The following is a 15486-nucleotide window of genomic DNA, read 5'->3' as shown; positions in this document are numbered from 1 at the left end:
AAGGATGATCACTGCTAATATGAGACAATGATTCAGCAAGGATCTCCTCAATTGGTTGAACTTTGTTCTGTTCTTTTGGCTTTTACTTTATTTCCTGATTCTGTAAATAGAGTTACTGATTCCATTTCTGTTGCCAATTTGGTTAAGCATTTAGATCAAGAAGTGTTGTGTAATATTCAAGAGAAACCATTGTTTATCATGTTAGTGAAGTTATGGACAGTTATTAGTGCTCAAAAACATCCTTACTTCATCATGCATATTTGTAGCCATACGCCATTACCTGGATTTTTGTTGAAGGTAATGCCTATGTAGATTCTCTAGTAGCTGCTGCTGCAATCGAGACTGTACCTAATGTGTCGCAGCAGGCAATTCTGTCTCATCCTTTTCTTCATGAGAGTGCTCAAGCTTTACAGCAGCAATTTCAATTGTCTCCTTGTGAAACAAAATCAATTCTTTCTTCTTGTCCTGACTCTCACATGACTCATGTCACTCAATATTATGGTACCAAACCTAGGGGTCTTTCCGCCTTAGAGGAAGTAAACTGATGTTACTAAAATGCCAGAATTTGTTCGCTTTAGCTATATTCATGTCACAGTTGATATCTTTTCTCATGCAATGGTTGCTTCAGCATTCACAGGAGAAAAAACTTGTGATGCTATTCGTCATTTTTCTCATGCTTTTTCTATCCTAGGTGTTCCGTGTCACGTAAAAATGGATAATGGCCCAGCATATGCTTTGCAGGAAATGCAAACATTCTTTCGTGCTTGGGGCATGGAGCATTCAACAGGCATTCCACATGTCCCCACAGCCCAAGCAATTATTGAAAGGGCCCATGGTCTTCTTAAACGTCAGGTTCAAAAACAAAAAGGGGGAATGCAACAGGAGTCACCTCAAGTGAGATTAGATAAAGCTATTTATGTGTTAAACTTTTTGCATCCCCTACCTGACTCACAGTTATCTCCAATCTTTTACCATTTTTCCTCTTTGAATTGTAGGCAACCAGATTTCTGTAGAAATGTCAAGGTATGGGTCAAGGATTTCATTACTGGTAGGTGATCTGGTCCAGAGGAACTGATAACCTGGGGAGGGGTTATGCTTGTGTTTTGACAGACAATGGTCCTCGATGGGTTCCTGCTCGCTGTGTTAAACCTTATCTGGAGCGCGCAGGACAGGACAGGATGGATGGTTCCGCAGCTGAAGCAGAACATATGGATGACACTGGCTAAGGCCATATATCAGGACATGTATTTCATCAGTTTTAATGTGCATTCATAGTAATTAAAGGGTGTGGTTTTGGTTTGCACTGATCAGGAGAATGCAAGTTTTTGGAATCTTTGTTCTAGTATTCCTGCATCTCCTTTTGAGCACTTGGGGTGGTTATAGTTTAAGGTTTGAGTATTAGGCATATAATTTTATAGGATAAATTTGTTAAGAATTTTAAAAGCACTTATAGATGAAGGACAGGAACGATTGTATTAAGAATGAGAATGTTAATTTTGTTGATGGTTGTGATTGTTGCTTTGTGTTTCCCCTGTCTGCTTGGATTTTTGCAAAGGGCCCTGCAAAAATCCATAGCAGCTGTATTTACAGATCAAAAACAAAAAGGAGGAATTGTGGAAGGGGCTAACAGTGGGCCTGTTAGCTAAAGGAGTGAGAAGAAAGCTGAGAAGCAAGAAGGAGCTGATAAGGAGCTCTCTCCAAGGCTGTAACCAAGGAGACCAAGAGAAGTGAGGAACTGAATAAAGAAGAGAACTTTGCAGCTGGACAAAGTAATTTAAAAAGTTAGTTGAAGTCACTGTAATTTTTCACCAATGATATTATGTTGATTTATTGTGGTCAATAGTTAGGGTAGAAGTAGTATAAACAATTAGAAAGCGTATAAAAGTTCAGCCATGTTCGATAATAAGGAGTTGCCATCTGGGACTGTTTGTAATCTCTGCTTTGTGTCTTGACCGCCTCAACAGTGACACCTTTGCAGCTTTGAAGACTATGCCAGGGGACTCCTGAATGTACTTCAGGGTCAGGAAATCTGGGCATTTAAAAAAGTAATGTTTTGGAAAGGAGAGGCCAGATCCAAAGCTCCCAGTATTTGCCGTCGGTGCTGTAATGGAAGGCATTATGCTAATCAACAATGTTCCAAGTCGTGGATTTTAAGAGCTTTTGATATCGGGAAACAGAAGCTGAGGCACAGGGTGGCACCGCACACACACACAAATGCCCCAGCTGATGCCTCAGCGCAGACCACAGCAAGACCCAGCCCAGCCGCCACAAGCAGCCTTTGCCTGACCATTGCCAATTTACAACCATCCACAGCAGGGAGCGCCGGACTGGACCTGGTCACCTCCATCACAGTAACGTTACTTGAGTCATCTGTTCATTTGCTTCCCACAGGAATTTTCGGACCACCCAGGCAGCGTATGCATGCATTGGTTATAGATTGGTCATCCACCTCTTTAATGGGACTTTTTGTTCTCCCTGGGGTTATAGACTCTGACCCTGATAATGAGAATATGATCATGGCCTGGACACTCCAAATGCCTTTCACTGTTCCCCAAGGAAATTGAAAAGTTTAATTGATTTTATTTCCCCAAACCATGAGCATGCTTTTCACAGACATAACGCAAAAAAAGGAATTTGGCTCTACTGCAACACCCCAAGTATGCTGGGTAAAACCTATATTAGAACAATGCCCTACATGCTGGTGTACTCTGACACCAAAAGGACAAAAGATAACACTTGACAGCCTCATAGACACAGGGGCTGAAGTTACAGTTATCTCTCAAGCCAAATGGCTCTCACAGTGGTCCCTTGCTGAAGTGCTCCAGGCATTTGCAGGCATTGGAGGAAGCAGCTGCAGCTGTCAAACCACCACTTGATACAGATCAAAGGCCCCGAGGGACACTGTGCCTCAGCCATACTGTTTGTATTACCAATGCCAACGGTACTGTGGTGGGGCATGTCCTCTCCCAATAGGGCTTTGGAATTCAATCAGATTTTTAATGGGGGCCATTGGAGCGCGACACTTTAACCTGGAAAACAGAGAAACCAGTTTGGCTGGATCAATGGCCCCTACCATTACAAAAACTTTGTGCATTAAAGGAGTTGGCCCAACAACAGCTCCAGAAACGGGCATATAGTCCCTTCTACCCATCCTTTGAATTCTCCTGTGTTTGTTACCAAAAAACAAACTGGCAAATGGCATTTACTCCATGGCTTTTGAAAAATGTAGCTATGAAGGTCATAGAAGCCTTACAGCCTGATCTCCCATCTTCTACCATGATTCCCCAAACTTGGCACTTGACTGTTACAGATTTAAAAGACTGTTTTTTTGATATTCCTTTACATCCTGATGATGCTCCTAAATTTTCCTTTTCAGTTCCAAGCACAAACATGCAGGTGGCCTCACAGCGATATCACTGGATAATTTTACCTCAGGGCATGAAAAACAGCTGTACTATTTGCCAGTGGTGTATTGCTAGGTCCTCAGTTCTGTTCATCAACAAATGCCCAGTGTTCTTTTCTACCATTCTATGGATGATATTCTTGTAGCAGCTGAACAATGGAAGTCACGGAGAAAGCCTAAGTTAGCCCTTGTCACCAAAGCTGTAAATCAGGCAGGGCTTTGCATGGCTCCCAAAAAAGTACAAAAACATCTTGCGTGGAGGTATTTGGGGTGGTGCGTTGGAGTCTATTCAATTTCTCCCCTAGCTCTGCAAATTCAAATATTTGCGCCTTACATGATGCACAAAAACTTTTGGGAACAATCAACTGGGTGCACTCGATTTTAGGGATTTCAAACACAAAGCTAAAAGTCCTTTGCTTGAATGGTTAAAAGGAGATTCAGATCTTTTATCACCTAGACAACTTACATTTCAAGTTCAGCAGGCACTGCAATGCCCGACTGATGCCATAGTAAGCCAACAAGCTGCACGCTGGGTACCTTGAGGAAAGTGAAGGGAGACGACCACATCCTGATTGATGAGCATTGATCTCTGATTTATTGATCCAGCTTACACAGTTTTATAGTAGTGTTAATTAAGCTCATACATATTGCAAAACCTGAGCTCATCATTGTTTACAGATTACACACCAACCCCTCCTTTGTTGTCAATACCTGTGGTTTCTTGTTGAGGCTAATACTTGTTTTTCTCATCCTGCTGTTGACTTGTTATTGAGCACCCTTTCAAGGACTCCATGTTTTTCACCATGCCTTTCTCATCACTTAGCCAAGGACACGATATTTACTTTTTAAGGAAAAAGCCTGAGAACTTGCTGCTTACAGCTGCCTTTTACTTTTTAACCAGCTGTATGTGATCATGGCCTTTCTATAAGCCAGGTCTGAACAAAATTCTCCAACAGTACCTGACCTGCCTTTTTTAAAAATAACCTTGCATCCAGCAAAACAGCCTCATGCCTTGATGTTTCAATGGGACTCCAAGGCACCAGACTCTTTGTTTATCACTGAATGGATTTATTTACCGCACCAAATGACTAATACCATTAGTAACCAACATGAAATGATGGCCCAACTGGTTGTTCAGGCCTGACAGAGACTCATTTCTCTTGCAGGAGGGGAATTTTCCACTATTTTCCTACCTGTAGGGTAGCCTTTGCTGAATTCAGTGGACAAATCTCAATACATCCTCCAAAACATGAGCTGTTTTGACATCTTTTAAAAGCCTTTTTAAGCTTTTATATTTTTTTTCAATTGACAGAGAAAACCAACTTCAAGGCTTAGCAGTATTTACAGATGGTTCTGGTCACTCTCAGAAATCTGTGGTAGTATGGAGATATGGAGAGACCCCTCTTCTAGTGCCTGGAGAGCAGATGTATCCACAGCTCAGGGGTCCCCCCAAATTGTTGAACTTGCTGCTGTTGTCAGAGCTTTTCAAAAGTTTTCTGTTCCTTTAATCTGGTTACAGATTCAGCTGAAGTTGTAGGAATTGTGATGAGAGCTGAAGCATCAGTTTTGAAGGAGGTTGAAAATTGACAACTTTTTTATTGGTTGCAGCTCCTCATTTTTTCCTTAGAAAATAGAACATTTCCTTATTTTGTTAAGCATATTTGATTGCATACAGAACTTCCCAGATTTTTAGCTGAAGGGAACAGGCAAGCTGACCTTTTAACAATGCCTGTATGAGAATCTGTTCTACCTAATAAGATAGAACAGGCTAAATTGAGCCATTCCATTTTGTCACCAAAATGGTGTCACTTTGATTTGGCACTTTGGCATTAGTAAAGCCCAAACTTCAAGAATTATTGCTGTTTGTCTTGATTACCAAAAGTATTCTTTTCTCTCTATTGTAGGAAGTATTAATCCCAGAGGGTTTCAGAGCCTTCAAGTCTGGCATCAGACATTACCCATTTTTCTGCATTTGGGCATTTAAAATACATTAATTCCTCTTTTGATATCTTTTCTGGTGCTCTTTTTGCATCTGCCCATTCAGGGAAAACAGCTTAAGATGTCTCTAGACACGCTGCTGCTTTTGCAATGCTTGGTATATCATCCGAAGTAAAGACAGGCGATGGCCCAGCTCATACTTCCTGTCAAGCTGCTATATTTTTTGCCTTATGGGGAATTCTTGTATTTGTGGGGTTCCCAGACCAAGGAAGGAATGATGAATCTGACTCCATGTTCTTAGAAGGCTAATTTATTATTTTATTATATTTTACTATATTAAAGAATGGTATACTAACACTATATTAAACTACACTAAAGAATACAGAAAGGAGACTTACAGAAGGCTAAAAGATACTAATGAAAAACACATGACTCCTTCCAGAGTCCTGACACAGCTTGACTGTGATTGGTCATTATGTCAAAACAATTCACATGAAACCAAGGAAATAATCACCTGTTGGATAAACAATCTCCAAATACATTCCAAAGCAGCAAAACACAGAAGAAGCAATGAGATAATATTGTTTTCCTTTTTCTCTGAGGCTTCTCAGCTTCCCAGGAGAAGAATCCTGGGCCAAGGGATTTTTCCAGAAAATATGACTTCCACAGGGAATTATGCACAAAACAGGTATTGCTCATTCCCCAACAGGCCAATCTGTCACTGAACGGGCTCATGGCTCCCTCGAACGTCTCTTGGTACAATAGAAAGGGAGGGCCAGAGATAGCACCCCTGACAAGCGACTGCAGAAAGCCCTTCATGTTTTAAAATTTTTGAATTGTTATTTGATGGACCCCAACCCACCGATTGTTCGACATTTTAATTGTAATTCACAATTGCAACAAAAGGGAAAAAACCCTGCCTTAATGAAGGATCCAGAATCTGGTAAGATATTGGGGCCTGATCCTTAGTTCACATGGTGTCACCATTGAGTCAGGAACAGGAGTCAGGTGACACATGAAGTCTAACTCTCTTCAGGAGACTAATAATAATTTTATTAGAAACCCGTTCCTTTTTATACACTGCTCTGAAACAGGTGGACCTGATTGGTCCTTTAATCAATACACTTCACATGATTGGCTACTTAAGGAAACACACTTTAGTAAACCTCTTATGAGAAAACAACTGTTCAAAACACCAGCTGCAAGATTGTTTTAATTATTTGTCTTAGCCTTCTCAAAAGTCCCCGGAACAATTCCTGGGAAAGTTTATCTGGCTTTCTCTCTCTTACCAGGCTGCCAGTATCCACAACCTGGGGTAGAGGTTTTGCTTGTGTCTCCACAGAGAATGGTCCCAAGTGGATTCCAGCAAAGAATGTGACACCGTTTTGAGAATCTTTGAGTGCATGCCCTGACGATTCAAATTGAACACCAACACTGGCGGAGAACCCTTGTGAATAGGACCCCAACACCACATCAGCACCTGTTTAACCTCTAACAGACTTATGCCCTTGGGAAAATGGTTAAGGTTACCCAGTGGTATCAGGGTTTACAGGGCTAGGAAAACTTCTGGGGGACTGGAAACTTGGTGGATGGATAACAATTTTCGTTAAAATACCCTTATATGTATTAGGCATTGTATTAGGCATTGTTACGCTTATTCTTTGTATTTTACAGTGTGTGAAAAAAATAATAGACAAGTCACGTAAGAGTGTATTTTTGTTTGAACAGATAGGGGGATGTATGGGGAATAAAACAGAGAGTACAGTGGAACTGATAAAGGGGCCTGTTATCTGAGGACTGATCAAGACGAAACTATGGGAAAGACAGACACAGATAAAGGTTCCCAGGGCAAGAAGTGACCAAGAAAAATATTGTGAGACTTAGTGATAAGATAATGTTAACAGGTGACATGATGCCCTGAAGAATGTGTAACCAGTGGGAAATTGTTACCAAAAATAGAGCCCTATATAAGCACCATACAAATCAAACCTTATATAAACCCTTGCTATACTCAATAAAATTGGCTTCTGATCTAATCTCAGATGTCTCTTCATCGTTGATAAGCCTGGTTCTGGGTGATCCCCGTTGGGTGTGGGGCAGGTGTTGGAGAGATTTTTTTCTATTCTTCTTGTGCTGCTGTGATTTGGTTGGTAATAAATTCACTCCCTGTGCCCAGGCTGGGTTTGGTGTCCCTGGGCCAGTCCTCAGGGTGGGATCTCTCCCATTCCTTTTCTCAACTCCCAGGCCTCTCCACAGCCAATCAGAGAATGTGATGAACAAGAGTCAGCCAATCAGAGAGAGCAGGTCTGATGACTCACCACTTGCTGGGCAGACCCTCAGCACCCAGTGTTCCTCACCTGGCCCACACCCTCCCTGCCCAGTCACGCCCCAATCCTCCCTGCCCAATCACAGGAGGTCTCAGCCAGGTGCAAGGCCACCGGAAGGGGCTGTGGCTGCCACCAGCTCAGGAGCTCTGTGGGCAGAGAAAAGGGGGTGACACCGGGACTGGGGACATTTACAGGGCGTCCCTTAATTACGCCTCCATTTGTGTTGGCTCAAGTGAGAGCTTCCGGAGAATCTCTTCCCACACACAGGACACTCATTGGGCCTCTCCATAGTGAGGATGTGCCTGTGGGTGACAAGGGTGGAGTTGTGCCTGAAGCCCCTCCCGCAGTCGGGGCAGCGGAAGGGCCTCTCCTCTGTGTGAATCTGCTGATGTACTGAAGCACGGACAGACAACTCTTCAACTAATTAAAGCTGAAAAGAAGGGTATTTTATTGCAGCGCTGGACACATGAGGAATCATTTCCAAATGCAGGTGCAAGGAGTTGCAGACTCCTGCTATCTATTTATACAGAAAAGGCTTTACATAGCCAAGCAGTTTCTAAGGAGGTGTAGTATATAATCATTATCTGCCCACTTTGTATTATAATCAGCTGAATACCTAATATGGCTGCACAATTGCACTCGCTTAAGTTGGGTCTGTGGGATTTTGAAACAAGGGAGTGGGCGTATGGGAAGAAGAAAGCTCTCTTTCTCATGGTAAACTCTTCACCCATGGCCAGTTGGCAGGACTTTTTGATCTGCTGATCACAATCAAGCCTCTCCTAACGGTTTGATTATTCTTAATGCAAGATATTTCTATGGTCTCTGCTCCTTCACAATTGCTACATCTATCCCTGTCACTCCTAGCTTTACTTTCTAATATATTTGTTACTCTTTCACTAAGGTATGTGATTTTGCTAGCGAATTTAGCTTCTTAACAAATTTTAAAATCTTAACTAAAATATGTAACCTTCTACTATCTCAGTAATATTCCCAGCTGGCCCCTGGACTCATCCAGAGTTTTCAATTATCATAAATACATTTCCAGCTTACCCCTTGACTCATTACGATGACATTGGACCTGCTCAGAAACCACTTCCTACACTCAGGACACTCATAGGGCCTCTCCCCAGTGTGGACCTTGCAGTGATTGATGAGGTTGGAGCTCCACCCAAAGCCCTTCCCACACTCCCCACATTTGTAGGGCCGTTTTCCCATGTGGATCACCTGAAGCCAGATCACATCTGAGCTCCAGAGCTCTGGCTGAAGCCCTTCCCACCTTCCAAGCACTTGTGGGGTTTCTGCCAGCCATGAGTTTTCTCCGCCACCTCTGAGTTCCAAATGGATCTCCAGCTGCCTTCTGGATACAGGGGGCATCTTTCCTCCTCACAGCTCCCAGGGCTGAGTTTGCAACTCCTCCTTATATGGCATCTCCAGGGCTTATCCTCCCCATTGGATTCCCATTCCATAGAGCTGCTGAAAACTGCCTCTTCCATGAGGTTCTGCAGCAGGGATTTGCTCTCCCTGGTCTCTGTCTGCAGCTCAGTGTCTGGGGTAAGAAAAGGAAAGGAAGGAATGAGGAAGAAAGAAGGACAGAATGAAAAAGGGAAGGAGCTATGGAAAAGGACAGGATGGGATGTGCCTCTGTGCCAGAGGGAAGGGGAAGGAGATCCCCCCAGTTCATCCCTGGCAGGACGGCATTGGTAGTGGGGTTGTCCTGCAGCCAGGGAAAATGTTGGGCTGAGACATGGAGCAGAGGAGAGGGGGAAAGGGGCAGCGACTTCCTTCTCACCTTCCTCATGTCCCAGGCCATCTTCCTTTTCCTCGCAGCCTCCTCCATCTCCATCCAGACAAAGTTTGGGATTGACAAATCCTGGCTTGGGGGAAAAACAACATGTGAGATCCTTGGTCCTGCTTCCCAAGCCCAGCTCGAGAAGTAACTGCCCTGTTCACAGGCAGGCAGGCCCAGACCCTGCTCATCTCCAGCTTCCCCCACCCCTGCAGGCTGCCAGGATCCCCCAGCTCCAGGATTGGCCTTTGCTGCTCTCCCCACTCTGATGCCAATCAGAGCCCCAAAATCAAGGTCCCCCCTCAGCTGGTACCACCACCCCAGCCAGTACAGACAGTTTGCCACAGGAACCCTCCACAATTCTCCATAGGGGCATCTGCATCTCACTTTTGGGGCATCTGCAAGATCCAAACATCCCCCCCTCTGTAAACAAACCTTCCCAGAGATCTTCCAATGGATTTGGGGTGAGCTCCCCCTCCCCGCTCACCTGTGAGATCTGGGGCATTGATGCTGCCAGGACCAGGGGAGCTTCAGACTCAACGAGCAAGCGGGAAAACCGTGGGGTTCTGCTGTGGCTCCTCCTCTTCCTCTTCCTATTCCTGCTCTTCCTTTTCCCATCCTCTGCCTCCTCTCTCCCTCCTCTTCCTATTGCTCCTCCTCCCTGACCACTCCAAGTCTTCCTTTCACACCCTTCTCTCTCCCATGGCTGAGGATTTGGGTGGAGGAAACCAGGGAACTTCCCATGAGCCCCCCAGGGATGGGCAGGGGGCTTGGGAACCCACCCAGTGCAGATCCATTCCCCTCCAGAGCCCCAGGGAATCACTCCAGGAATCAAGTGGTGGGGACACAATGGGATCCCCACTGAACCACGCTTTGTCTATCCCATCCCCTCTCCCATCGTTCCCCCAACCCAAGAACCCCTCCCAATTCAGTCTTGGGATCCCATCCCTCTCACACTCTGAATCTTCTTTTCCCCTGCACTCCTACCCCTTTCCCATCATGCTTTCAGCTTCACCTCACGTCCCTGTGTTTAGTTTTGGGGGATACAGGCCCCTCCTGCTCAGTCTGGGGGGAGTCAGATCCCCCCTTTCCCTCAATTCATGCAGCTCCTGGATGCTTTTTCCTGGGAGCAATCCCTGAGTTTTGGGACTTTTGGGGTGTCGTTTAAGAGTGTAACATCTGTGTCTGTCTTTCCCCTTCCCGTTGTTGCCTCTCAGCTGCCCCTGACACCCTGGGGGTGCTGGGATTTCCCTCCTGGGGACAAGGACGTTCATCCCCTTCCAGGAGCCCAATGCCTGGCAGGGGCTTCAGGTCAGGGGGTCCTTGAGCAGCTGCCCCAGAACCTCCCCATGGGTCACCCAGCAGAGCCAGAGCCACTTGGCCTGGGGTCCCCAAAGGCCTCAGCAAGCCCCAGGTCCCTCCCAGGAACCCTCAACTCCCTCCAACCCAGCATCCCCCACATGCCCTATAAGTTTTCCCCATGGCACTGGCCATGGCCATGTCCCAACATGTCCTCACCCATGGCTGTCTCCCCACCATGTTTCCATCCCTGTCATTGTTCCCCACATCTCCATCCATGCCCGTGTCCACACATGTCCCCATGAATGGCTATGGCTCCCTCCATGTCCATGTGTCCCTATGTCACTCTCCATGTCTGTGTCCCACCATATCTGCGTTGTACCATGACCACAGCCATGTCTTAGCTCAATGTCTACTTTTACCTCAAGATTAGATATTTTAAAGGCATGAAGAGAAATTAAAAGAAAATCAAGACCATAACAAAAGGATTTCAGTGTCCATGCTGGCTGAGGATCCACGTGCTTGGGCAGAAGGCAAGAACCTTTTCTGGAGGAGTTTCTATCCCACTGTCTCCAAAATCTTGGTCTTTGCCCCAGTTTTTCACCATTTGGCTACGGAAGACACCCTTGGGCAATAGGAAATGAAAATCGTGGAATCCCTGAAGTTGGAAAAGACCTTGTCCCGGTTCAGGACAAATTTGGGAGAGAACCCCCAAAGGGGTTCCTCTAGACCCCATTGGCCCCTCCCCCAACTGGTTCAGGAAAAATAAAAGACCTCCTTGAAGAAAAGTTGAAAAACCTGTTTATTACGCAATAAAACCTAAACAGTATTAAACAATAAAACCTCTTGCTGCTCTAAAAGAGAAACAAACTCACAAAGTCCCCTCCGTGGGCTGTAGCTTGGCTCACTCAGTCTCTTATCAGTCCCTCTGGTGCTGGAAATGCAACGGCCCAGGCCCGGCCTGGTGGGCCACAGGTGTGAGCTGCCAGTGCTCCCCTGGGTGTTCAGGCCAGAGCAGGTTTAATCCTTGGCTGGAATCCTCTGCAATCCTGGCCACCCTCCTCTGCCATCTCCAGCCCCTGGGGCCAAGCCTTGCTGCCACTGCTGCAGCTTCAGCGCTGCCTGGGCCTGCACTGCCACAGCTGCTGGGGAACACCAGGGCACAATTCCACTCTGGGGCTCACTCACACCCACACTCTGGGCTGCCTGCCATTGCACTGCTGCAAAATGTACCAATTTCGGTTCTTTTAAATATATTTTCTCTACTCAGGTTTGGTTTGTCTTTGCCTTGAGGAAAGGAATTTTAAAGGTTTTATTTAAGGGATGTTACACCATTCAATGGAGATGAGTTCAACCTCTCAACAGACTGGGAATAGCCCAAAAGACACCCACAGAGATAACGACCAGCAACAAAACATCAACATTGCCCATCAGCAAACAGCAACCAACAGCTACCCCAGACACTGCCCCCGGCAGAGCTGGAGACACCCGGGCTGGAAAAGGCTGAGAAGGAAATCCACGAGTTTGGACCTAATTTACATTAGAGGGGAAGAAATCTGGGTCTAATAGGAAACCAAACACTAAAAACTTACACAACTTGGAAGCAATGAACATTAAACCAGTGGATTTCTGTGGGTTTTGGATGGTATAAAGTTTAGGAAAACTCTAGGAAAACTCACGTGTCATTCAACAATTTTCTCTCCACACTCGGGCTGTGTGTGAGTGAAATGATTTCTGTTGTACATCCTGGCCAGAATCAAGTAATGCCTTGACTTTTTAACACTGGAAATGTTGGAGAGTTTTGGCTCTTCCCACCATTCTGGTGATGAGATTACAACATTAGAATGTTTTTTTCTTATTGATCCTTCTATTGGTCAGTAAGTTTTGGGTCAGGGGTGTCAGAATCAATTTCTATTCTTAGGAGTAGAGGCTTTTTGGGTATGTGTGTGCTTGTCTCTTAGTGATGGCACAATTTTGGTTTGGATTTCTCCATGCTCACCTTTAGGATGCATTTGGAAAAACCAGAAGAGGTTTAAATGCGATGCTTTAACTCATAAACAGTTAACAGAATACTATTGTAAAATAGGAAAAAAAAGACATCAAAAAAAAGGCAAAGGAAGGTGGGTGGGAAAGGAAAAGGGGAGTCACCAGGTTACTGCCCGGGAAGAGAAGCTTTGGTTCTAGTCAGCCTGAGAGGAGCTTTCGAAATGCAAATGAACACTGCTGGGCAAAGGGTGGACAATGCACCTGGGTCTCTTGCCTGGGGCAGGAATTGGGCTGATTCCCTCTGCCCCTCACCCCAAGCTCTGCCTGCTGGCACTGATGGAATTTGCACAGCTCAAGGCAGGGCCCAGGGGGAGGATATCTGACCCTGCAACACAAACTGGTGAAGCTGCAAAGGGAAACAGCACATGGAGAATGTTGGGAAAACTTCACTTGAAAAAGTGGGGGGAATCATCCCTCTGCCAACTCCAACATGTGCTGTCACTGTCTATGTTATACAGGGTGGATTACAGCATGGTGGCTGTTGCTACCACAAGTTCAGGAAAGCAGTTGGGAACACAAGTATTTGATGTTTAAATTACAGAAAATTGGCCAATTGATGCAGCCCTGGCTCCTGAGGCAGTGCAAACAATGGGAAAAACATCAACGTCCACCAGAACAAATCCTACAACACCATGAACCAGCCCCTGGGAACCCAAACCAATTCCTATCAGGAGCCACAGAACCCATTTCTCATTTCAATGACATCATTAGATAACAAGGCTGTCCACAGAATAACAACCAACCAGACAGCTCCAGCTCCTGAACTTCCTGCTGACCAATCCACGGAAATGAGGAACACAATAATTCACCATGGGATGGGATCAGATCATCTGGTAGCAGAAGGAGGAGGAGTTAATGAAAAATTAAATGACTCAAACTGCTGTTGGCAAATAGATGACAAAGGAAAAGCGGTGAAATAGAAAACAAAGGAAACAAAAAAGCAGGTCATGTTCCAGCTAAAACGTGGAAAGGATGGCAATGGGACACGGTTTTGTGGCTCCATGACAGACCATGGGTTAAACAAATGCTGTTTCTCCTCGGATGTGCTACAGCAACTCTCATCTTTTTACCATGCTCCACACCTTGAGAGTGCAGCTCATTCAGCAGGTGAGCAAGGGGATGCAGGTGGCAGCCAGGCCTCCAGATGCAGAAACGGCTACTGAAAGACAGGGAATGAGGGCACTTAGAATAATCCCAAAACCAAAGACACAGTAAGGCAAAAAAACCCCCAAAAAAACCCCAAAACAATTCACTGAGTGAATCTGCCTGGAGATAGGGCCAGGGACGTGTAGATAAGGAAGGGAGAAACCATCAGTTTCAAAAACTGTTATTAATTAACATGGACTGCTGCTCAGACAAACTCCCGCTGAATTCCTGAACTTCGGGAAGAACAAAGACTGAACAGAGCCATGAATATCGGCTGTTATACAAAAGTGGGGGTGCACATTAACGAGGACATGCAGTTGGTGGATCGGCAGGTGTGAACCTTCCAAGCACCTCAGCCAGTGGGCAAAGGGAGAGGGAGATGAGGCCGGGAAAATGAGGATGAAAAGGAGGCTGCGAACTACAACGATGGCAGAGAGCGCACGGCAAATGCCCCACGGCCTCTGCCTCTGCCCAGCAATAAAATCACTTTTACAGGACTCCTCTGTCTCCTCTGGGCACAGAAACCTCCGGCCACGTGAATTTCCCCGCACAGCCCCGGGCACGGGGCAGCCCCCTCTGTCCCAGCCACAGCAACCGGGCCGAGCGCTGCTCCGGCAGCGGCTCCTGCCGGAGGAGACCACGGGCAGCCGCTCCCGCAGCGCCCTCACGCCAGCGGCAACACGGGCCGGACACGGCACAACGAACCCGCCCGAGCCCCCTTCCGCCCCCGAGGCCCGCAGCCAGCCCCGAGCCCCCGCACAACCAAGCGCGGCTCCCACCTGCGCTGCGGCCGCCTCCGAGCTCCGCCGCCGCCTCACCGCGCTCCGGCTGCTGCCGACAACCGCGCCGCTGCCCAGCTACGACCGCCCTCAGCCCAACACCGGGGCCCTGCTCCGCCCCGCTCCCACCAATCAGCGCACCACAACCACGACTGACGGCACCATCGCCCAATCCCAGCCAGGGGCGGGCTCTGCACACGGCACAGCCCCGCCCCGCGCTCTCCGGGCCCTCCCGGGCTGCGTGAGGGCGGAGGCGGAGCTGAGGAACAGCCCTGGAACGGGCCCGGCTCCGAGGGGTATTAAGCTGAAAACACAAACTTCTCCGCAGCTCTCGCCACGGCTTTCCCGGCACTGCGGCTCCGGTGGCTCCGGTGGCTCCGGCTCAGCGGGACGCCCTGGAGCCTCACTTCTCCTACCCCTAATTAGGAGCATCAGTGCATCGCTTTGATTTCCCCCAAAAACGGGAAAACCGTCCCAAACCCCTGTGGATGAGTGGGGGAGGGGAGAGATTTCTGACAGAAAACTCCAAAAACTCAGAGCAGAATAATGAGAAGTAAGTGAAGACCCTTAAATCCAGCTTTCCCCCACGCCTCCCTCCTTCCAGCTGCACCTCCTACCCCGGCAGTGCCGCAGACAGGGAATGGGGCCGGGCTCAGTTCATGCCCCGGGGCTTCTCCCTCTGCCCAGGGACAGGAGTCGCTCCCCTGCTGCACCCTGGGCTCTCTCCCACCGGAGACTTCTCCAGGAACTTCTCCGAGCTGA

General features: G+C 46.9%; 1 protein-coding gene and 1 long non-coding RNA gene across 2 annotated transcripts in view; both read right to left on the bottom strand.

The window, feature by feature from the left end:
- The window catches only part of LOC102065444 (class I histocompatibility antigen, F10 alpha chain-like), a 469176-nt gene that overhangs the window by 336264 nt on the left and 117426 nt on the right, over window positions 1–15486 (bottom strand). The gene's annotated exons all lie outside the window — the stretch shown is intronic.
- On the bottom strand, window positions 6256–14820 carry LOC141725917 (uncharacterized). Its single transcript, XR_012577484.1, has 5 exons — window positions 14725–14820; window positions 13882–13958; window positions 9942–11378; window positions 9458–9542; window positions 6256–9214 (listed from the first exon to the last, which is right to left on the bottom strand). It is a non-coding gene; the product is annotated as an uncharacterized LOC141725917 (long non-coding RNA).

The sequence above is a fragment of the Zonotrichia albicollis genome, chromosome 31 (assembly GCF_047830755.1).
Source record: "Zonotrichia albicollis isolate bZonAlb1 chromosome 31, bZonAlb1.hap1, whole genome shotgun sequence".
NCBI classification, from domain to species: Eukaryota; Metazoa; Chordata; class Aves; order Passeriformes; family Passerellidae; genus Zonotrichia; species Zonotrichia albicollis.
The sequence above is the reverse complement of the archived record's forward strand: the minus strand, read 5'-3'. Positions and strand labels throughout refer to the sequence as shown.